The sequence below is a fragment of the Apium graveolens genome, chromosome 1, assembly GCF_009905375.1.
Source record: "Apium graveolens cultivar Ventura chromosome 1, ASM990537v1, whole genome shotgun sequence".
NCBI classification, from domain to species: domain Eukaryota; kingdom Viridiplantae; phylum Streptophyta; class Magnoliopsida; order Apiales; family Apiaceae; genus Apium; species Apium graveolens.
In genome coordinates this window covers 34,889,049-34,912,716 of record NC_133647.1, presented here as the reverse complement: position 1 = coordinate 34,912,716, position 23,668 = coordinate 34,889,049, and the positions used below count along the sequence as shown (strand labels likewise).

Genomic DNA, 23,668 nt, shown 5'->3' with positions numbered 1-23,668 from the left:
TCTCCTGCGAAAGATGCTGAAGGTGCTGATAAGGAGCAAGGGAATGAAGGCTCCCGCATGGAGGAATAGTTTTTCTATTTTGTAATTTTATCCTTAACTTATGTTTGAACTTTGTTTGTATCAGAACTTATTACCCTTCGGGGTTATTTTATGCTGCTTTTCTTATTCGCATCTTTCTCCTTTATCTTTCCAATACTTAATATGCATTTAAACTTGAACTAGTTGGCCCTTTGAGTTTTGTAACATGCACTCTTATAAAAGAATCCTTGAAGTCTTCTTCTTTCAACGATCAAAGCATGATTTTTTGTTAAAACCACACAAGGTATTATCACAACTTAAACATCCATAGGTTGAAATAATTTTCAAACTCATTAATATGAAGTCTAGTTTTCCAAAACCTTACATAGTATGGGTTCGACCCTTAACAATAATGACTTGACAATGTAAATTCTACTGGAATATAAAATCCTACGCAAGCAAAGTTTCAAGGTGCTTTTCAACCTACTTGTCATCTTGACAAGTGAGAATCGTATTCAGTTGCCCTACACATAGTAAACCTTCAGGTTTTGTGCATGCCAAGTTCTCGGGACTTCAAAACCATCCATAGTCTCCAGCTTGTAGGTTCCTCTACCTTGAACACTCTTGACTTTGTATGGCCCTTCCCAATTCGGGGCAAGCTTCCCTTTCTGTCCTACACCAGAAGCTTCTATCTAACTCAAGACTAGGTCACCTTGTTTGAAAAGCCTTTTTCTGATATTCTACTATTTTCGCATGTGCCTCATCTCGCACTTCATCAATTAAGTCCAGGGTTAACCTTTGTCCTTCCTCATTCTCCTCAGCATTGAAAGATTGAATCCTGGGATAGGAATGTGATATCTCCACGGGAACAAATGCTTCTGCCCCATATGCTAACATGAAGGGAGTTGCTCCAGTTGTGACTCTACAGGTAGTCCTATAGGCCCATAATATTGGAAGTATCTCATCCACCCAATTATTCCTCGATTTCTCGATCCTCTTCTTTAGTCCATCCAGGATTATTCGATTTGCTGCCTTCGCTTGCCCATTGGCTTGCGGGTGAGCCACAGAGGTGAACCGTAACTCGATTTCATTTTCTTCACAGTACTTGTTGAATTTCTCGTTGTTGAATTGTGTTCCGTTGTCGGTGACTAGGATACGGGGAATTCCATACTGGCACATAATATTTTCCCACAGGAATTGTGCAACCTGCTTAGTTGTGATTTTGGCCAAGGGTTTGGCTTTAATCCATTTAGTGAAATAATCAATGGCTACAATCAGGAACTTCCTTTGTGTCATGGCCATAGGGAAGGTTCAAGTATATCCATTCCCCACATAGCAAAGGGGATGGGTGAGTTGATGGAGGTCAGCATATCAGGGGGTTGTCTAATAATAGGTGCATGCTTCTGACAACGGTCACACTTCTTCACATATTCTTTGGCATCAGCCATCATTTCTGGCCAATAAAAGCCTAAACGGGTTATCTTATGAGCTAATGCTCTGCCCCCCAAGTGTTGTCCACATATGCCTTCATGTACTTCTTCAAGAGCCAATCGTGCCTCATCAGGCCTGAGACACCTTAAGTAAGGGACCACAAAAGATCTTTTATACAAAATCCCATCTATTAAAGAGTATCTTAGTGCTCGAACAGCTAACTTCCGTGCTTCAGTAACATCGTTTGGCAACCATCCGGTTTCAATATGTGCCTTAATGGGATCAATCCATGATGTCCCCAGGCCTATAGGAGCCACAAGATTTACATCAATGCTCCGTGTTTTCAAAACGCGGAAGTATATGCTTCCTGAACTTTCCTCTATCTCGGATGAAGCAAACTTTGATAACGCATCTGCCTTAGCATTTTCCTCCTTCAGAAGGTGTTCAATATGGCATTCATCAAACTGGGTCATCACAGCCCTTACTAGGCGAACATACTTAGCCATCGTATCATCCCTTGCTTCGAACTCTCCCTTTACCTGGGATATGACCAGCTTCGAGTCTCCACAGACTTTTAAGTTCTTGACTCTAAGTGTCCCTGCTAAGCCAAGATTAGCTATCAGAGCTTCATATTCTGCCTCAATGTTTGTGGTCGGGAAGTCTAACTTCATGGCATATTCAATCAAGAACCCATCGTGGCTTTGTAACACCAAACCTGCTCCACATGAATTTGTTTTTTATGCTCCATCAAAATAGAGAATCCAATATTCTTTCTCTTTATCATCCTTTTCTTTACCCCTTTTATCAACTTCGTTGTCTTGAGGTATGTTATCCTCCTGCCCCCGACTTTTTGGTTGGGTATGGTACATTCCACCATGAAGTCAGCTAATGCCTGGGCTTTTATTACTGTTCATGGCTTATACTTGATGTCGAACTCTCCCAGCTCTATTGCCCACTTGATCAACCTCCCACTAGCCTTGGGACTATGAATGATATTTCTCAGGGGCTGATTCATTAGCACCTCAACTTGATGAGCCTGAAAGTAAGGTCGTAATTTTCTTGAAGCCATTACCAAGGCTAGAGCAAATTTCTCAATAGTTGAATAATTCAACTCAGCACCATGTAGAATTTTGCTGACGTAGTATACAGGTTTCTGGATTTTCAATTCCTCCTTAACCAATATAGCGCTCAAGGCACTCTCAGAAACGGCTAAATACAAGTATAAAACTTCATTCCAAGCCGGTTTGGCCAACAACGGGGCCTGAGCCATATATTTCTTTAACTCCTCGAAAGCCTTCTGGTTTTCCTCACTCCATACAAAGTCCTTAATGTTTTTAGTGACTTGAAGAATGACAAGCACTTGTCTCCTGACTTGGAGATGAATCGTCCCAGTGCAGCAACCCTTCCTGTGAGCTAGTGAACATCCTTGACAGTTTTTGGTGGTTCCATGTCCAGGATTGCCTTTATTTTATCGGGGTTGGCCTCGATCCCTCTCTTGGAGACTATCAATCCCAAAAATTTCCCAGATCTTACTCCGAAAGCACACTTTGTAGGATTTAACATCATCTTGTGGTACCTCAGGACTTCAAAAGCTTCCCTCAAATGGGTTATATGATCAGTCTTTACTAGACTCTTGACTAACATGTCATCAACATAGACTTCCATAGTCTTGCCAATAAGATCCTTAAAAATTTTATTTACCAACCTTTGATAGGTGGCTCCTGCATTCTTGAGACCAAATGCCATAACAAGATAACAATAAACACCAAAGTCGGTAATGAATGATACCTTCAGAATGTCTTTTGCGTGCATCTTGATCTGATTGTATCCACTAAATCCATCCATAAAACTCAGCATCTCATGCCCAGCAGTGGCATCTATCAAAGTATCGATCCTTGGTAACGGGAAACAGTCCTTAGGACAGGCATCATTTAGATCAGTGAAATCTACACACATCCTCCATTTGCCATTGGCCTTCTTCACCATCACAGGGTTTGCTAACCGCTCTGGAAATTGAATCTACTCTATGAAACTAGCCTCTAAGAGCTTCTCCACTTCCTGTTATATAGCTTCTTGTCTTTCTGGAGCGAAACTTCTTTTCTTTTGCTTCACCGTCTTCTGACTTGGATCCACATTCATATTGTGAGTGATCAGTTCCGGATCTATTCCTGGCATATCAGCTACCGACCAAGCGAACACATCGCTATTTTCTTGCAAAAATTTCACCAACTTCCCCTTAAGGGGCTCCTCGAGCTTGGCTCCAATAAAAGTCATCCTCTCAGGATCTTCGGGGGCTAAAGGAATTGAAACCAAGTCTTCTGCTGGCTTTCCTCTTTTCTCATCATTCTCACGGATATCTAGGTCTTCAATAGGGAGAACCTGCCCCCCAACTCCGTCTGCCCTTAAAGAGGCCACATAGCAACTCCTAACCATTTTTTGATCTCCTCTCTCTTCTCCAATCCCATCTCGGGTTGGAAACTTCATAACTGAATGATAGGAAGAAGGGACTGCCTTGAAGGCGTGTATCCCTGTTCTTCCCATGATAGTGTTGTAGGTCGAACTAGCCTTCACCACCACAAAATCCAACATCTGAGTTGCTTGCCTTGGTTCCTGTCCTATGGTTGTTGGCAACTTGATTATTCCTTCTACGGGGCATTCCACTCCCGCGAATCTATATATTGGCATATCGGTTGGGATCAATTGAGAGTCATTATATCCCATCCTTAAAAAGGTGTCATGGAGCAAAATATCCACTGAAGCACCGTTATCCACAAGGACCCTTCTTACCAGGTTGTTCCCTATTATCGGGGTTATGACGAACGGGTCGTCATGGGGAAATTTCACACCCTCCAGATTAGAATCATAAAAAGACATTGTTACTCCTGTCCTGGCCCTCTTCGGGGCTTCCCCAACAATATGCATAACTTCTCGAGCATATGCTTTCCTGGAGTTCTTGGATAACCCAACAGTAGTTGGTCCTCCAAAAATTGTGTTGATCACAAGTCCTTGGGGGCGCGGTCCTCTGAAAATTGTATTTATCACCGGTCCCCTAGGTTGGGGATTTTGCCCCTGATCTTCTTAATCTCTCCTTCGCTCATCAAAGTTCATTCTCACGTTGCTGCTTCTATCCCCTCCTTCTCCAATGTATTTGTTCAATCTTCCTTTTCGAATGAGGAACTCAATTTCATCTTTCAGCTGTCTACACTCATCGGTGTCATGACCAACATCTTTATGAAATCTGCAATACTTTCTTTTATCTAGCTTTACAGGGTCAGCTTTTAAGGGCTTAGGCCAACGAATATCTCTATTTTTCTCGATTTCCATCAAGATCTGGCTTCTAGGAGCATTCAGTTTAGCGTATTCAGAGAATTTTTGCCCAGGTCCTCCCTTCTTGGGGTTTGAATCAGTGTTTTGCTCGGTTCTAGGATACTTGTCCTTAGCAATATATTCCAGGTCAGTTTTCCGCTTCTTGCCTCAAGTGGGCTCATTACTCACTACGGTCTTCCTCATGCTCTCTTCGACCTTGATGTACTTTCCTGCCCTATCCTGGAGCTGCAACATGCTTTCAGGAGGACGTTTGGCCAAGGACATCTTAAAAAACTCATCCCTAGTTCCTTGTTGCAATGCTATCATGGCTACCTTATCATCAAGGTCTAGGACTTTTAAAGCCTCCTTTGTGAAATGATTCAGGTAGTCTCTTAAGGATTCCTTTATTCCCTGCACAATGCTCATAAGAGATGCTGAACTTTTCTCATGTACTCTCCCGCTGATGAATTGCTTAATAAAACCCTGACTTAATTCTCTGAACGACCCAATAGAGTTTCGGGGCAAATGACTATACCACCTTTGAGCCATACCCGACAGGGTTTGAGGGAAGGCCCGACAATTAATAGCATCATTCTTGGGGATTCGTCCCTTGGGTGCTCCTAGGACGCTGACTACCATCAGCCATTGGTTCTTTGCCAACACGTCTTCTTCTTGGGGCTACTTCATCATCCGAAGATTCGGAGTCTCTCTCAGTGTAAGGACCAGAAAATTCTTGATCCTCAGGGATAGGAGCCAAACCTCATATGTACGGGGGCGATCGCCCTCATGCTTCACTCCGTCCAGCATGTCCACTTCCTCCAACCTCGGGGTAAAGGGGCATCCCATAAGGGGGGTTAGTAGTTACAACAGTTGAATATTCGTACCCAATGGGTCGAGAATTCACAGGTGTATGTAGTTGTTGAACTTAGGGATTCGTACCTTGAATAGCTGAGGGAATCGTTCCTTGTGGCTGAGGTTCAGTTGCCCCTATCTGGGCTTCTCCTTGCGTGGTTGCATAGGTCGAATGAGGAGGTATCTCCACAGCTGACGAAATCACTTGGGTCATCCCCGTTGGTGTTCCTCCTTCAAGGGCTCTAACTGTTCTCCGTGTTCTCGCCATGGTTGTTGTTGTGCTTTCCCACAGACGGCGCCAAATGTTATGGATTAAAAACTAAGATATATAATTGCTGTATTTATTACTAAGGAATGTGAGCTTCAAGGCTCGATTTGACTGCTCTTGTGTTTTGTGACTCGATCTGCCTTAACAAGATGCCTATGTACCTTGCTGATTGCCAAAGATTAAGTCAAAAAACGTAGTTCTGATTTGTGGGGTGAGGCCCCTTATATAGATGTTGGGAGTCCTTGAATTGGACTTGGTATAGGAGACTTGATGGTCAAGTCTCTGAATTAGAATGGACTTTGGAGTCCTAGGAAGTAAGAAACTGATTCCTTATCCTATGAGGTTCCTTGGAAGCCAATCTACAAGGATTTATGTCCTTATTGGGACTCTTTTTCATAGCTGATTTTCCCCTTATTAATTAATTACGAAATTAATTAATAATCATAGGTTTGGGCCTTCTATGTTCCATCAAGCCTGATCTGGTCCATCAGGCCTGATCAATGTGCTAACCTTTTTGGTTTGAATATCATACGTCTTCTTATTGGGCCTAGCAGCCCACATCTTGTATAATCAATGTAATATTTAATCAGGATTTATTTATCCCTATCAAATGTTTTTGACATTATCAAATCTATTAACTTGTATATTTTTGCACAATTTACAAGTTGGGGGAGATTGTTAGATATATTTGAGATGTCATGGCTAATATGTTTCATGTTTAGTTTTCAGATCTTAACAAATAGGAAATATCAGTACTTACTAGAATCAGTACTTACTGGAAGTTAGAACTTAAGGATATCAGAACTTAGATTATCAGAAGATAAATATCAGAAGATGGATATCAGAACTTAAGTACGGGAGGACTAACAGTTAAGGAAGGAAGCTGATTTACAGGAAAGAAGATCAAGACTAATACAAAAGAAGATATGCATGGAAAGAGTTAGAAGATAAGAAGACATGTATAAGATATCTGATTGATATATTTTAGGAGACATAATTATATTCCATATCAATTAGAATTTATCTTGTAATTGTGTACTATATAAACACAGACATAGGTTTACACTATATGTGTTATCATTATCGAGAAAATCATACATTGTAACCTAGTAGCTCTCGTGATATTTGTTCATCACTGAGAAAGAACAGTTCCATTGTAATAGAATTTATTATATCGAATATATCTGTTTACTGTTACTTGTGTTCGAAATCGATTTGATTGTATTCTACACTGTATTCAACCCCCTTCTACAGTGTTGTGTCACCTAATATATGGTACCATTAGTCTATCCAATACACGAAGTACTTGGATCCTACCCCTCCCTTGTCCTTTAAGAGATCCTATCATATCCCGAGAACTCGAACCACATCGAAGTTTCTCCAAGCGTTTTGCTTGTTGATAGGCATAGCTTTACTTCATATATATATATGTACTTCCAAAAGTTTTCAGAAGAAGTACTAAGGATGTGAGTTGACCGTTGTCAACAGATAATTAAATAAGGGAGAAGTTTCTCTTTGAAACTATATTCAAAATATAAAAATAAGTTGAGATAATATTATCCGATGATCTGAAATTATTCGAATGATTTTCCGAAAATTAGAAAGTATTTTAAATCAGGTTCTATGATTTTAAATCATAAATAAACCCTTTGATAAATAATAATTAATTAAATGATAATCGATAAATATTTAAACCTCGAATGAGTTTACTCTTTAAAAGAATATTTAAAATAATATTCCTCAACTAGTTTATGTCTACGCAATTAATAATCCTTAATGTTTAATCGGGTTTAAAATAAATAATCGCTGGAGTATACTTCTCCCATAATAAAGGAATAGGTATAAAATATTTATTATTCGAACAATAAAATATAGTTGAGGGAATATGATCGTTGGGAAATCGTTTTAACAAAAGTTCGAGGTATTTTAATGTTTCGTAAGTGGACGTTGAGGCCCTTTAAAATGTACTATTATGGACTTGTAATCGTCATATAGTACCACCTGAATGATTCCCGGGTTTTTATCTTAAAATCCCGATCGACTCTCGGTCTTATAATCATACGTCACGCTTAAAGAGGAATTAAATATTTTATGATATATACTTATCGTACAACATCGCTACATTTTGTGAAAAGTTCAATTACTACGTATCATGGTAAACATGGTATTTATGCAATGATAATAAAAAAATCCTTTCACAACACAACAGTAAATGGAGTTGGGTTTGTAAACTTTCCTGGGTATCTCGAGGTGGAGGAGGCTCTAGGTTCCGCTCGGAAATCTATAACTATAAACACAATTCATTTCGTTAGGTCCCGTTCTAATTTACGGTGACTCGCACTCATGTGCTACTTATTACGCACCCTCTCAACTTATTTTACCCTTATTATTTCTTTAAGTCCTTATGCACATTATGGTCGCTTCCTTTTTCTAAGTAACTTAAGTTCATTTTCATTTTCGCCGTCGGCTTCGCTTATGGATTCTACGGTTTCTAATCGCGCGGTCTCGGCTCCGATATTTTTATAAAATTGAAAAATCATTATTATCACTTGAAATTTTTATGACCGTTAGAAAACTCAATATGCTACTCTCTGTAAAAATTTCATGATTTATGAACCTTCTTAAGTTGATCCTTTATATTTTCAAAGTTCGTAATTCGAAGCAGTTTTTGTCACGTAAATCACTTTTAGTAAAACGGTCATAACTTTTGATCCGTAAATCAGAATCAAGCGATTCATGCGCCTAAATGATACTTATAACATTTTCTATCATAAACAAGGGTTAATTTTCAAAAAACTATAGATTACATCTTTGGGACTTTGTGCAGAAACGTAAGTTACGTTTTGTTCGTTTTAACGAGATTACGTGTACGATTGGAGTTTCGTTTATGCCTTAAATCTTTATACTACCACCAACAATCATCATATCATCATCAATACACTAACTCCTCTCAAGAACATCATGTTCTTGAGGCAACAACAATCATCCTTAAATCTACTTAACTAAACATCAAGATCTCACCAATATCACCACTAAAACTAGGTTTACAACTACATACTAAAAGGATCTTGAAATTGAATCTTAAATAAAGTTGGGTCAAATATTTTTACCTTTATTGAAAGCTTGAGATATGTTCTTTATGATGGTGAAGTATTGGGAGAGCTTGGTATGGTTTTTGGAACCTAAAACCACCATTGAAATCAAGAAACCAAAGAAGAGTAATTATTTATACTATTCATTAGCAACTTTCTTGATTTTATTTCACCCATCAAACCTTAATAAAAAAAGATCAAAGATTTATCTTACCTTATTTTGGTTTTTTGGAAGCTTGAGAATTGATGGGAGGATTTAACCATGGCTAGAACTTGAGGTTTTGATTTCGAATTCCTTGGTTTGATGAAGAAGGCCGAATGGGGCTTAAAGAGAGAGTGAGTGTTTTTATGCTTGCTCCTTGGTTGCTTCTAGGAAATGATGTTGGTGATATCTTATATTTATTTGATATTCTCCTAGTTTAGAATCCTAAGTTTATTCTTGTTGCCAAATCCATGGACAAATCTAACTAGCTTGTGGTAGATTACAAGCTAAGCCACTTGCTTAGCTTCCTTAACTTACTATTCCATTAGCCTTGGTTGATCATCCTATCTCTAGCTCAAATTTGATAAAGTAACCATGGTTACTTTCTTACCATGGTTAGTTAGTGCATTACGTTTATTTAATCGTTTACGCGTTCGCTCGGTCGCTTAAACGTTTTCATAATACTTCTTCGTAAATGGTTCGCGACGTAATTCCTTTCGTATTTATTCCTTATGTTTTGAATTATCCTACTTGGGTATAAATCCATAGGGTTTTATATTCGTAATTATATTATGATTCCCGTAATCCTCGATGATTCATAAATATGGTCAGTTTTTAAAGTTTGTTTTCTTCAAAAACTAATAGCATTTACATACACTCATTGGTACGCATAATCATAATATCAACTCTGAAACTCATTTTCTCATGCACTACATAGTGTGGGCTCAAAAGTTTTTCCCGTCTGTCAGGGTTACTATTCATTAAACATTTTACAAGGTCTCAAAAATTCGAGTTATTACAGTCTTCCCCTTTAACAAGGATTCCGTCCCGGAATTAATTAGAAAATAAGTGGGGGTATCTATTCCTCATTGCGTCTTCAAGTTCCCAAGTTGACTCTTCGATATTTTGATTCCTCTATAAGATTCTAACCAGCTTCACAGTCTTGTTCCTCAACACTTGTTCTTTTTGGTCCATTATCCTTACTGCCTGCTCGATGTAGGTCAGGTATGGCTGTAAATCTACCTGCTCGTATTCTATTACGTGTCGTACATCTGCATGGTACTTCCTTAACATGGACATATGGAACACGTTGTGCACTTGTTGCAGATTAGGGGACAAGGCGAGCTCATAAGCTAGAGGTCCTATTCTCCTCAAAATTTCAAAGGGTCCTATGAATCTGGGACTCAGCTTCCCTTTCTTCCCAAATCTCATCACCCCTTTCCACGGAGATACCTTCAATAACACTGAATCTCCTACTTCATATTCCCTATCCTTCCTGGTCTGGTCGGCGTACTTCTTTTGTCTGTCCTGAGCTGCTACCATTCTTTTCCGGATGAGTCCCACCATTTCCCTGGTCTGTTGGACCAACTCTGGTCCTATTATCTTGCGTTCTCTAACTTCATCCCAATATAGGGGAGAGCGACATCTCCTTCCATAAAGAGCTTCATACGGAGGCATTCCTATGCTAGCGTGATAGCTATTGTTGTAAGCAAATTCGATAAGGGGTAAGTGATCATTCCAATTTCCTTTAAAATTAATGGCATATACTCGTAGCATATCTTCTAGGGTCTGAATAGTCCTTTCGCTTTGCCCATCAGTCTGGGAGTGGTAAGCGGTACTCATGTTTAGTCTGGTGCCTACACATTCTTGGAAACTTCTCCAAATTCGGGAATTAAAACTTGGGTCTCTATCTGACACTATGGCTACAGGAACGCCGTGTCTTACTACAATTTCTTTCAAGTAAATGTCCACCAACTTGTCTACGATGTACCTTTCGTTGATTGGTAGGAAGTGTGCGGACTTGGTCAATCTATCTACGATAACCCATATGGCATCGTGATTGGTCTTTGTCCTTGGTAGGCCTGTAACAAAATCCATGGCTATATGCTCCCATTTCCATTTCGGAATTTTTAGGGGCCGTAATAGCCCACTAGGTCGCTGATGTTTAGCCTTCACTCTCTGGCATGTCAAGCACTTGCTGACCCACTCCGCTACTTCTCTCTTCATGTTAGGCCACCAGTAATATTCCTTAAGGTCACGGTACATCTTCGTACTTCCTGGGTGGATTGAATATCTGGAGTTGTGCCCCTCGTGCAGCAGCTCGTTCTTTAACTCTTGCACATTTGGTATCCAAATTCGGGACGCATACCTCATGATCCCTTTCTCATCTTTCTCGCATCTCACTTCCTCACCGGTCAATGTTCCTCTTTCTTCATTCATCTTCTTTTCCTGACATACTCATATCTTTTTAGTCAGTTCCGACACTAGCTTAATCTCAAATAATCCTTCCGTTCCTTTACCGGTCATTCTCACGCCGATTTCCATTTTCTCAAATTCTTTAATTAACTGCTCTGATGTCATTATCATCTTGAGTCTTTCCTTCCTACTAAGGGCGTCAGCCACCACATTGGCTTTACCCGGGTGATACAAAATTTCACAGTCGTAGTCCTTAATCAACTCTAACCATCTCCTCTGTCTCATGTTCAGTTTCTTCCGAGTGAAAATATATTTGAGGCTTTTATGGTCTGTGTAGATCTCGCATTTCTCACCATATAGGTAGTGTCTCCAAATTTTCAGGGCAAACACTATGGCTGCTAATTCTAGATCATGCGTCGGGTATCTGCTCTCATACTCCTTCAATTGTCGAGAGGCATACGCTATAACTTTGTTGTGTTGTATAAGCACACATCCTAATCCCTTAAGCGATGTGTCACTGTATATCACAAACTCTCCCTTTCCATCGGGAAGAGCGAGCACTAGTGCCGACACCAGTCTCCTTTTCAGTTCTTGAAAACTTTCCTCACATTTCTCTGTCCATACAAACTTTTATGTCTTCCGGGTAAGTCTAGTTAGTGGACTAGCTATCTTAGCAAAGTCTTTCATGAATCTTCGGTAATATCCTGCTAAACCCACAAAACTCCTATCCTCTGTTGGGGTAGTTGGTCTTTCCCAGTTGGATACGGCCTCTATTTTGGCGGGGTCAACTAAAACTCATTTGCTACTCACCACATGTCCTAAGAACTAAACTTCTCTTAACCAAAACTCGCACTTCGAGAACTTGGCATATAATTTCTCGTTCCTCAAGATTTCTTAGACTATCCTCAATTGTTCTGCATGTTCTTGCTCTGTCTTTGAGTAAATTAGAATATCATCTATAAAACTATCACACATATATCTAGGTACTTTTTGAACACTCTGTTCATCAAATCCATAAAGACCGCGGGTGCATTGGTTAGCCCAAACGACATGACTAAGAACTTATATTGTCCATACCTAGTACGAAAAGCAGTCTTTGGTATATCCTCCGGTTTGATTTTCAGCTAGTGATATCCTGTCCTCAAATCTATTTTGGAAAAATGCACATCTCCCTTGAGTTGATCGAATTGGTCATCAATCCTAGGGAGAGGGTACCTATTCTTAATAGTCAGCTTATTCAGCTCTCGATAGTCTATGATAACCTCATACTGCCGTCCTTTTTCTTTACGAACAGAACTTGCGCTCCCCATGGCGACTCACTGGGTCTTATCATTCCATTATCTAATAACTCCTGTAGTTGAGAAGCTAGTTCCTTCATCTCAACTGGGGCTAGCCTATATGGGGCATTGGATATTGGTGCCGTTCCTGGTGCTAATTCTATAGCGAATTTTATTTCCCTGTCAGGTGGCAACCCTGGTAAGTTCTCTGGAAACACATCCTCGAATTCATTCACTACGGGTATGTCCTGTATATTAGAGACTCCCTTCTTGGTATCTATCACATAAGCCAAATAGGCCTCGTTACCTTTTCTTAATAATTTTTTTGCCTGTAGTATGGTTAGAAATTTCTGGTTTTGTTGTTCACTTCTAAACACAACTTCCTTTCCATTTTGCACTCTTATCTTTACCCTTTTCTGTTCATAATCTATTTGCGCTCCATTACTGGATAACCAATCCATTCCTATGATTACATCAAATTCTCCTAACGCAAATGGGATTAGGTCAACCTCGAAGATCTTCCCTTCTAATTTCAACTTGCACTTAGGGTGTACTTGATTCACAAAAATTATTTCTTTGTTTGCTATTTCCACTTGTAATATCTCACGTAACGTTATGGCGTTAAGTTTTAACTTTTTAGAAAAATCTTGAGATATAAATGACTTGGTTGCTCCAGAGTTAAATGGGACATTTGCATGTTCTTAATTTAACAGAAGGGTACCTGCTATCACGTCAGTGTTTCGGATAGCATCCTGAACGGTCATGTTGAAGGTCCTAGCAGCTGGGGGTCGGTTGGATGCATCTCTGTTCATCCTTGAGGCTGAGGGCTTCAACGTTGGGAAATCCTTCCTCATATGCCCTACTTTCCCATATTGGAAACATGTCTTGCTGTATTGGGGACAGTTGTTGGCAAGGTATCCGGGTTGGTCACACCTGTAACATTTCAGAGGGGCTCTTGCCTGGGTGCACACCCCAAATTGTCTTTTTCCATATGTCTGACATTCTGGTATTGGGGCATGTGGTTAGCTATGAAATGTTACCCTAGATTGTCCGCCGCCCTGGCCAACACTCTCACTTAAGGCCTTTCTGAATTCGGGGCCTCGCGCAGGTTGGGACACCACTCCCCTAACAAACGTGCTTGGAAGGCTCCTATTCCCGGTTACTACTCCTCCTCCACCTTGGCTTCCTATCTTCCTCTTCCTATTTTTTTTTCCTTCACACTCTGCTCACTGCCAGCTTCAACAATCGAGGCTTTCTACACTAAGGTGGCATAGTCTGTCAGCTCTAGTACTGCCACTCGGTTCTGAATCCACTGTTTCAGACCAAGCTGAAACTTTCGCGTTTTCTTATCTTCCTATTCACGAACTCAGGCACAAATCATGATAGCTCAGTAAACTTGGCCTCATACTCTGCCACAGTCATCTTATCCTGTTTCAACTCTAGAAACTTAATCTCCATCTGGGTTTCCATAAACCTAGGGAAATACTTTTCTAAGAACAGTCAGGTGAATCTATCCCATGGAATCACAGCATCAGTCTCTGGGTTTCGTTTGAACTCCCACCAGTAATTGGATTCTCCTTTCAGCATGTAAGAAGCGAAAATGGTCTTGTGCCGTTCCTCTACACCTAGTATCTCGAAGGACTTTTCTATCTCTTTGAGCCAGGCCCGTGCCTCAACGGGGTCGGGAGATCCTAGAAACTCTGGGGGTTTGAGAGATTTGAAGGCCCTAAAGGAAGTGGCTGCAGTTTGTTGGGCAGCATGTAGCTGTGGTGGAATAGGCTGTTGGTTCAGATTTGCTCTTAACAGTTCCATAAATTCATTCATGGGGTTCCCTCCCTGATGGGTATCCTCAGCCTCTTCTTCTACATATTCTTCCTCATTATATTCATTATAGTCTAGGTTCTCTTCACTTTCTTCATTCACTACAGGGTCAGGTTCATTCTGTTATTGGTTAACAGATTCAGCGGGATGCGCCCTGATTCCTCTTCTACGGGGTGGCATTGTTCTGATAATGAAAATTTGATAATATAGTTGTAATGTTTTACAATTAGAATAATTTATTCATATGCGAGCATGTTATTTACTATTTAGCATGTTTTTATTAGGTGCAATAATATAGAAAGCCATTTCTAAATAACTGCTAGATATATATACCATAGGGTCTCCCACTTATATCTGGGGGACAAAACAACTAGCCGAGTTCATACATGCCTGATTATAATACATCATTACTTGTCCTGAAAATATGAAATGCAAATACATAAGCCGTATACCCTGAAGGGCTAGGAACGCTATATACTATTAGCTATCCTATCAAAATTGGTGACAAGTCACCCAGCCTTCTTCAAGGTTCATAAATAGTCACTAGTCCCTCAGTCACTCTCACTGCGCGTGAGGTCACGTACCCTCCTCATCGCTCCTGCCAATATCAGCTTTGCATCAACTACCAGGATGTATCCTCCAATCTCCGTCATTCTCATCTGAACCCGGATATGGAGCTCGATCCCATCAATCTCTTTGCGGGCTATGGATGGGGAAGCAGCTCTGAAATCCCCTGGGTATCTGATAAGTGGCATTTTATACCACTTAGAACATCTTAAAATGGCTTAAATTGGTGCATTGAAATCAAGTATTTTGTGTATTTGATGCGTTTTTCTAGTGTTTATGCATTTCAGGGTATTAGTTGCATTTTGAAGGAGTAATCATCAAGAATAAGCCTTGGCATGTGTTCATCATTGAGAGAGGGAAGAAATGGGCAAATTACGGTGAAAAAATGGAGCAAACTCAGGAATTGTCCAGAAGGGTCCTGAGCGCCTGCTCAGCAATGTTGAGCGGCCACGCAGAAAGCTGAGCGCCCGCTCAGCTATGCTGAGCGGCCGCGCAGGGTCGGGAAAAAAGGTAATTTATTTTAGGACTTCTATTTCTGTTTGGCTTCCACTTCTATGTAATCTGAGTTTTATGGGACTATTATATAAGTAGATTTGGAGACGTCTTTGAGAGAGAGGATCGTGGTATTACGCAAGGAGCGAAGGAGATAAGGAAGAAGACCGTTTTAGTGCACAGCAACGAAGAGGAAGCATATTTTCTTATGATTCTTGTTTCGTTGTAACGTTAGATGCTAGTTTTCTTGCTTTGAACCTATTTACTCTTGTGACGTACTCTGATTTAATATAATTAGTTTAGTTATTATTTTCTTGTGTTTGTTTATCATGATTTCATATGAACCCATGATGACGATAAGTGCTATTATGGGCTAATCGTGATCATGGGGTTGCAACGGATTTACTATGGATTCTTTAGTTAATTGTTTAATACTTTACTGTGTGATGATTATATGATATCTACTATTGGTTGTGCGTATTCTTCTTATGTGCATCGCGAACATATAAGATAGGTTGTTAATCTCTTGTGAAGCGACGGTGGATCTTGAGATTTAGAACTTGCCATGCTAGCATAGGTTCATGTACGTTGTGCATGATTAGTGGGTAACTCTAACAGTTTTATTTGCCCTATGTAATCAAAAGGAATAACTTGTGCTTAAATCGTTGTGTTGTCAATTTCTGTAGACATATAGGAACTCAACATAATTGATGACTATTCAACTTCTATCTTAATTGTGGATGATTGGTAGAATGGTATTAGTACAATGAAAGTTGGCTTCTATCAGTTTCGTGTTATTCGATTAATATCATCACTGTCACATGCTAAAGGAATTAACAATAATTATTGAAGGAAGTAGTAATGAAGTTGTGATCTCATGAGTGTTTTATTATTGATAATTTGAAGTGTTAATTAAGTGATTAATTAAGTAGTTAATTGTAGTTAATATTTAGTCAATAATTCTAAGTGTTAGTGTCTTAACATTGAGAAGTAATCATACATTGGTGAGTGAGTTTAATTAGACAATAAATTAGTCTGAGTCTCTGTGGGAACGAACTAGAAAGTATTCTATATTACTTGCGAACGCGTATACTTGCGTGAATATTAGAGTGTGTTTTCGCCCTAACAAGTTTTTGGCGCCGCTGCCGGGGACCCGGCGTATTTGTTTAGTTTATGTACTTACCATCATTGGTCATTAGGACTCAGTGATTAGGACGTAGTAGTTACTTATTGTTTCCGGTTGTGTTTCAGGTACTTAGCGAGCGTTTATGCAAACTCGTTCTCGTACTCGCAAGAGGACTTTAGATACAACTGAGGAGACAGACGAAGTTCTTGATATTCCGGAGAAGTTAGATTTTGAAGATTCGGATTCAGGAACTGAGCGGAAAGAACCAGTAAATATGGGTGATCGTATTGTTCAAGCTGATCCAGCTCTCATGGACTTTTCTCGGCCAAAAATTGATGACATTCAGTCAAGCATTCTTCATTCGGCCATTCAAGCTAACACCTTTGAAATCAAGCCGGGCACTATTCAGATGGTGCAGAATTCTGTTATTTTGGAGGAGCGGCGACTGAAGACCCCAACATGCACATAAGGAATTTTGTCGAGATCTGCAGCACTTTTAAGTATAATGGCGTGACTGATGAGGCTATCAAGCTGAGGCTTTTCCCATTCTCACTAAGGGACAAAGCTAAGGACTGGTTATATTCTGAACCAGCTGGGTCCATCACTACGTGGCAAGATCTTGCGCAAAAGTTTCTGGTGAAGTTCTATCCAATGGCAAAGAGCTGCTATGAGGAGTGCTCTTACTCAGTTTGCGCAGCAACCTACAGAATCTATGTGTGAAGCTTGGGAACGCTACAAGGAAATATTGAGAAAGTGTCCACATCATGGAATGCCTGATTGGATAATGATCACGGGTTTCTATAATAGTTTGGGGGCCCAATCTCGGCCCATGCTCGATGCAGCAGCTGGAGGCGCTTTATGGGCTAAACGCTATACTGAGGCTTATAATCTTATCGAGACTATGGCTGCAAATGAGCATCAAAACCCAACTCAGAGGATGATTCCTGGTAAGGTAGCAGGTATTCTGGAAGTTAATGCAGCCACCGCTATTGCAGCACAGCTTCAAGCGCTATCAATGAAGGTTGATTCTCTGGCTACATATGGAGTTAATCAAATAGCTATGGTTTGTGAGTTTTGTGCAGGTGCTCATGCTACGGATCAGTGTTCTCTTGTTAACGAATCTGTTCAGTATGTGAATAATTATCAGCGACAACAGCAGCCTGTGCCAGCGACCTATCATCCTAATAACAGAAATCATCCAAATTTCAGCTGGGGGAATAATCAGAATGTTATTCAGCCACCATATCAGCAAGGAGTGAGTAAACAGTTTAACCCACCTGGATTCCAGCAACCACGGCAGTATGCTCAAAGCCAATCATATCCTCAACAGGGAAGTGCAGCTCACCTACTAGTGCTGATTTTGAGGAACTTAAGCTGTTATGCAAGAGTCAGGCGGTTTCTATCAAGACCTTGGAAAATCAAATTGGTCAATTAGCCAATGCAGTGCTCAATCGTCAACCTGGCACTCTTCCCAGTGACACAGAAGTACCAGGCAGGAAGGAAGCTAAAGAGCAAGTCAAGGCTATTACCTTAAGGTCTGGAAAAGTTGCTGATGCTGAAAAGGCAAAGGAAGGAGAAGCTGAAATTAGAGATGAAGAAGCTAAGCAAAAGGAGAAAGCGGCGGAACCAAGGAAGACTACTGTTGAACACACTCTGCCTGAGGGTAATACAGGGGAGAAACAGCTCTATCCTCCACCACCTTTTCCTAAGAGATTGCAGCAACAAAAGCTGGATAGACAGTTCGGTAAGTTTCTGGAGGTGTTCAAGAAACTTCACATCAATATACCTTTCGCTGAGGCTCTGGAGCAAATGCCTAGTTATGCGAAGTTTATGAAGAGTATTCTTTCAAGGAAGGTGAAACTAGATGACCTTGAAACCGTTGCTCTCACGGAAGAATGCAGCGCTGTTCTGCAGCAAAAGTTACCGCCAAAACTGAAAGATCCAGATAGCTTCACCATTCCTTGCACCATTGGCAAGTTGACTTTTGACAAGTGCCTTTGTGATTTGGGAGCAAGCATTAATCTGATGCCGTTGTCGATCTTTAAAAAGTTGGATTTGCCTGATCCAAAACCCACATACATGTCTCTACAATTGGCTGATTGTTCCATTACTTACCCAAGGGGCATAGTGGAGTATGTGCTAGTCAAGGTGGATAAGCTCTTCTTTCCTGCAGATTTTGTTATTCTGGATTTTGAGGAAGATAAGAAGATTCCCATAATCTTGGGAAGACCTTTCTTGGCTACTGGCCGTACCTTGATAGATGTGCAAAAAGGTGAATTTACTATGCGGGTACAAGATCAGGATGTGACCTTCAACGTATTTAAGGCAATGAAATTCCCTACAGAAGATGAGGAGTGCTTAAAAGTGGATGTGATTGATTCTGCGATTATTTCAGAACTCGATCGCATGCTAATGTTTGATGCATTGGAAAAGGCCTTAGTGGGGGATTTTGACAGCGATGATGAAGATGGCAACGAGCAATTACAATATCTGAATGCTTCTCCCTGGAAGCGAAAGCTGGACATGCCGTTTGAATCTCTTGGTACTTCTGACCTCAAGAATGCCGAAGGAAAGCTCAAACCATCAATAGAGGAAGCACCTACCTTGGAGCTCAAGCCATTACCTGAACACTTGAGGTATGTTTTTTTAGGTGATGCATCTACTTTACCTGTTATTACTTCGTCTGACCTTTCAGGTAGTGAGGAAGACAAACTCTTAAGGATTTTGAGAGAATTCAAATCGGCTATTGGATGGACCATAGCAGACATCAAGGGGATAAGTCCTTCATATTGTATGCATAAAATTCTGCTAGAGGAAGGTAGTAAGCCAACTGTTGAACAGCAGCACAGACTGAATCCTATCATGAAGGAGGTGGTGAAGAAAGAAATTCTGAAATGGCTGAATGCAGGCATCATTTATCCTATTTCTGACAGTTCGTGGGTGAGCCCCGTACAATGTGTACCTAAGAAAGGAGGTATCACTGTGGTAGCAAATGAAAAGAATGAGCTCATCCCCACTCGAACAGTTACAGGATGGAGAATATGCATGGATTATCAAAAATTGAACAAAGCCACAAGGAAGGATCACTTCCCTCTTCCGTTTATTGATCAGATGCTTGATAGGTTGGCTGGTCATGAGTATTTTTGTCTTCTGGATGGCTATTCAGGGTATAATCAGATTTGTATTGCACCAGAGGATCATGAAAAGACTACCTTCACTTGTCCATTTGGCACGTTTGCTTTTCGCAGAGTTTCGTTTGGGTTATGTGGCGCACCGGCCACTTTTCAGAGATGTATGATGGCTTTATTCTCTAACATGATTGGAAATAATGTCGAAGTGTTCATGGATGACTTCTCTGTCTTTGGACATTCATATGATGAATGTTTGAATAATCTTCGCGCCGTACTCAAAAGGTGCGTGGAAACTAATTTGGTGCTCAATTGGGAGAAATGTCATTTTATGGTGCGTGAAGGCATTATTCTTGGGCATAAGGTCTCTAACAAGGGTCTGGAGGTGGACAAGGCCAAGGTGGGAATCATTGAAAATCTTCCACCACCTAATTCTGTGAAAGGAATCCGTAGTTTTCTTGGTCATGCGGGTTTTTATCGGCGATTCATCAAGGACTTTTCAAAGATATCTAAGTCATTGTGCAATTTGCTTGAGAAAGATGTGCCTTTCAAATTTGATGATGAATGTTTGGCGGTATTCGAGACGCTCAAGAAGAGTTTGATCACTGCACCAGTTATTACAGCACCAGATTGGAAAGAATCGTTTGAGATGATGTGTGATGCGAGTGATTATGCGGTAGGTGCAGTTCTGGGACAGCGCAAGAAAAATCTCTTCCATGTGGTCTACTATGCGAGTAAGACCTTAAATGGGGCCCAAATGAACTACACCACTACTGAGAAGGAGCTCTTGGCTATAGTCTTTGGTTTCGAGAAATTTCGATCTTATCTACTTGGTACTAAAGTAACAGTATTCACTGATCATGCGGCCATTCGCTATCTGGTTTCCAAGAAGGACTCGAAGCCGAGACTCATTCGTTGGGTGCTTTTACTTCAGGAATTTGAGTTAGAGATCAAGGATAGAAAAGGTACCGAGAATCAAGTAGCTGACCATCTCTCTAGGTTGGAGAATCCCGATTCTACTTCACAAGATAGGACATTAATCAATGAATCTTTTCCGGATGAGCAGTTGTTTGCAGTTCAGGAGGAAGAACCATGGTTTGCAGATATTGTAAACTATCTCGTCAGCAATGTAATGCCTCCTAAATTGACCTCAGCTCAAAAGAAGAAGTTTCTGCATGAGGTGAAGTGGTATATGTGGGATGAACCATATTTGTTTAGACAGGGAGCTGACCAGATCATCAGGAGATATATCCCGTTCTGTGAGACGGAGGGGATATTACGAGACTGCCACTCCACGGTTTATGGTGGACACTATGGTGGTGAGAAGACGGCAGCTCGTATTCTGCAAGCAGGTTTTTTCTGGCCTACTTTGTTTAAGGATGCTCATCAGTTTGTTTTAAGGTGTGATCGTTGCCAAAGAGTGGGAAATTTGACGAGAAAGGATGAGATGCCATTAAATGTGATGCTTGAAGTCGAGGTCTTTGATGTTTGGGGAATCGATTTCATGGGGTCTTTTGTCTCGTCTTGCAATAATCAGTACATCTTGCTGGCAGTCGATTATGTCTCAAAATGGGTAGAAGTCAAGGCTTTACCGACAAATGATACAAAGGTAGTGCTAAATTTTCTTCATAAGCAGGTTTTCACACACTCAAATTTCATTCAATTCTTCAAGATCTTAGTGTAATCTAAACCTCCTACCTTTGTTCAAGTTATATTTATATGTTTTGTTCAAGAATTTAAGTGATTAAGTGTTGCATGCCTAGGTTAGTTGACAACTCAAGTGGAAGACTTTGGTTCTTATGAACTTAAGGTCCAAACCATGAGATACATTGTTTTTGGAGAAGGTAATGGTGTGTAAAGTGTTATACTCCCACCATTCCTCTCCTCACCATTCGTAAGTGGCTTAAAAAGGAGCTGAATGGGGCTAAATTAAGTTGTATTCTTTGCATTTAGTGTAAAAACCATATTTCCAAACTTATCTCTTGATTTAAGTTCATGCATGTCCATGATCCCCATGTTTTCAAGTCTTTCATGTTAGTATAAACTCGTGAATGCCACATTTTTCTTGACATATAATGATATAAATGCTTGCATGTAGGTTTTAGGTTGTGATCTTAGGTTGTGATCTAAAGGTATTAGTAGAGTACTATCACGTTTAAATGATTTAATGGTTATATGTTCAAATATATGAGGTTTTAGTCTTGATATTTCTTTGCATGCACTAGATAATGAGTTTCCTTGCTATATTAAAGTATGATAGATTTTTAAATGAGCATAATTCGTGGGTATCATCACTTGGTTTGAGGTTAAGAATTCGAATATATGCATGTTAAGGTCAAAAATGAAGTTAGTTGTCATGCGTGCATAGTTGTATTTATATCATTGGTTATTATGATTTTTAGAGTATGGAATTATCTCTTCAGCAGATGGTAGGTTGAATAAGAGGAAGTGTGATTTAGTTTTGTTGATGCTTGTGGTCAAGTGTTTAGAGTCGAATGGGAGTAAGGAAGGAAGGGTAGTTTAGCTTGAGCATTGAGTTGAAGTTTTGGTCAAAAGATTGGAGTGAGGCCCTAGGAGGCCCAAGCACCAGATTGTTGAGGAATAATATAGGCTTGAGTTCAGTAGCCTTAAGTTGAGGAAACACTTTGGTTTTGATGGATGCATTGTTGTAAAACTGAGAGTAACCCAAAATAGAGACAGTTTTGGAGTTAGTGCGTTTAGGGTCCAATTTAGGATTGGTTTTGTTTTGGGTAAGTAACCTCGGGCCTTGATAGGTAAGATGTAATGGAGTATAGGAAAGCTAATTAAGCCATTGGAACCAACCTTAGAGAAAGATTAAGAAGTTTTAAGTTGGATAAAACCACTTCTTCTGATTACTAGGAAATCACCTTATATTTTACCACCTCTCCCGTACAATAGGATCTGTAGTTACAAACAACAATGGTGTGGTGTAGTGTACATGTGCTTTACATTTTTCCTCCTCCCTGCTATTTCTCCCCCTTAGTTGAGGAATCCTCCAAACTATTACTTAAGCTTTTATCTCCCCCTTAGATAAATAATGTATGTTATTGTATGAAGGAGTTCTCATATGTTACTTGGTTGGAAAAGATATAGCAGAAAGATCAAAGTTTTCTTCTAATGTCTGTGAAGACATTTCCTTGTGACTCATCAGGTAATATCTTAATCATTATCAACAAGTTACCGATCTGCACCTATGTCAGATCCACTATCTGTATATGCATCCATGGGATTTAAGCTTGGGGAGGTGGACACTGACCACTGACATATGGCTATTGGATCAGTATCCTCTCCTAACACCTGTAAAGGCAATTGGTCCATTAAAGAACCTTGAACAATCGAATCTGACCGTAAAATGGTCGAAACTCTTATTTCCGTCAACTTATCCCTTGTGTGTGTAACATATCCTTGTGCATCAAGAATTGTTTATATTTGAGGTGGTGACACTACATCGGATGCCCTGGCCGACAGGAGAATTTTAATAGACGCACCATGTTAAGATGATGAATCTAATAACTATTTTGTGCCTTTTCAGCCATTACATCTTTTTGAGAAGATGTATGGGGGCTAGCAGTTGCCTCAGTTTTAAAACTACTACTCAACTTTGTAGGAGACAAAGCTACTGGGTTGACTTCAGAGCCTTCCTTATATGGTGCACTGAGGTACTATATCCCTCACGCTCATTCATACTTCATTTTAGTGGTAAGAGAGTGTTGGTTGGTTCTGTTTTTGTGTTTGTCTTTACAGTCTGGGATAGAAGTTGTGGGTTTTCAACCTCATGATTATCAAATGAAAGAAGGCCATTGGAGGCTGAACCTGTATCACAAAACATATGGCAATGTAGAGATAAAATGCATTCAAGATCTATATTGAA

The 23,668-nt window shown here is 40.2% G+C and overlaps 1 non-coding gene across 1 annotated transcript; it reads right to left on the bottom strand.

The window, feature by feature from the left end:
* Positions 1–17,312: 17,312 nt before the first annotated feature.
* Positions 17,313–17,419, bottom strand: LOC141683173 (small nucleolar RNA R71). Its single transcript, XR_012560150.1, has one exon. It is a non-coding gene; the product is annotated as a small nucleolar RNA R71 (small nucleolar RNA).
* Positions 17,420–23,668: the final 6,249 nt, after the last annotated feature.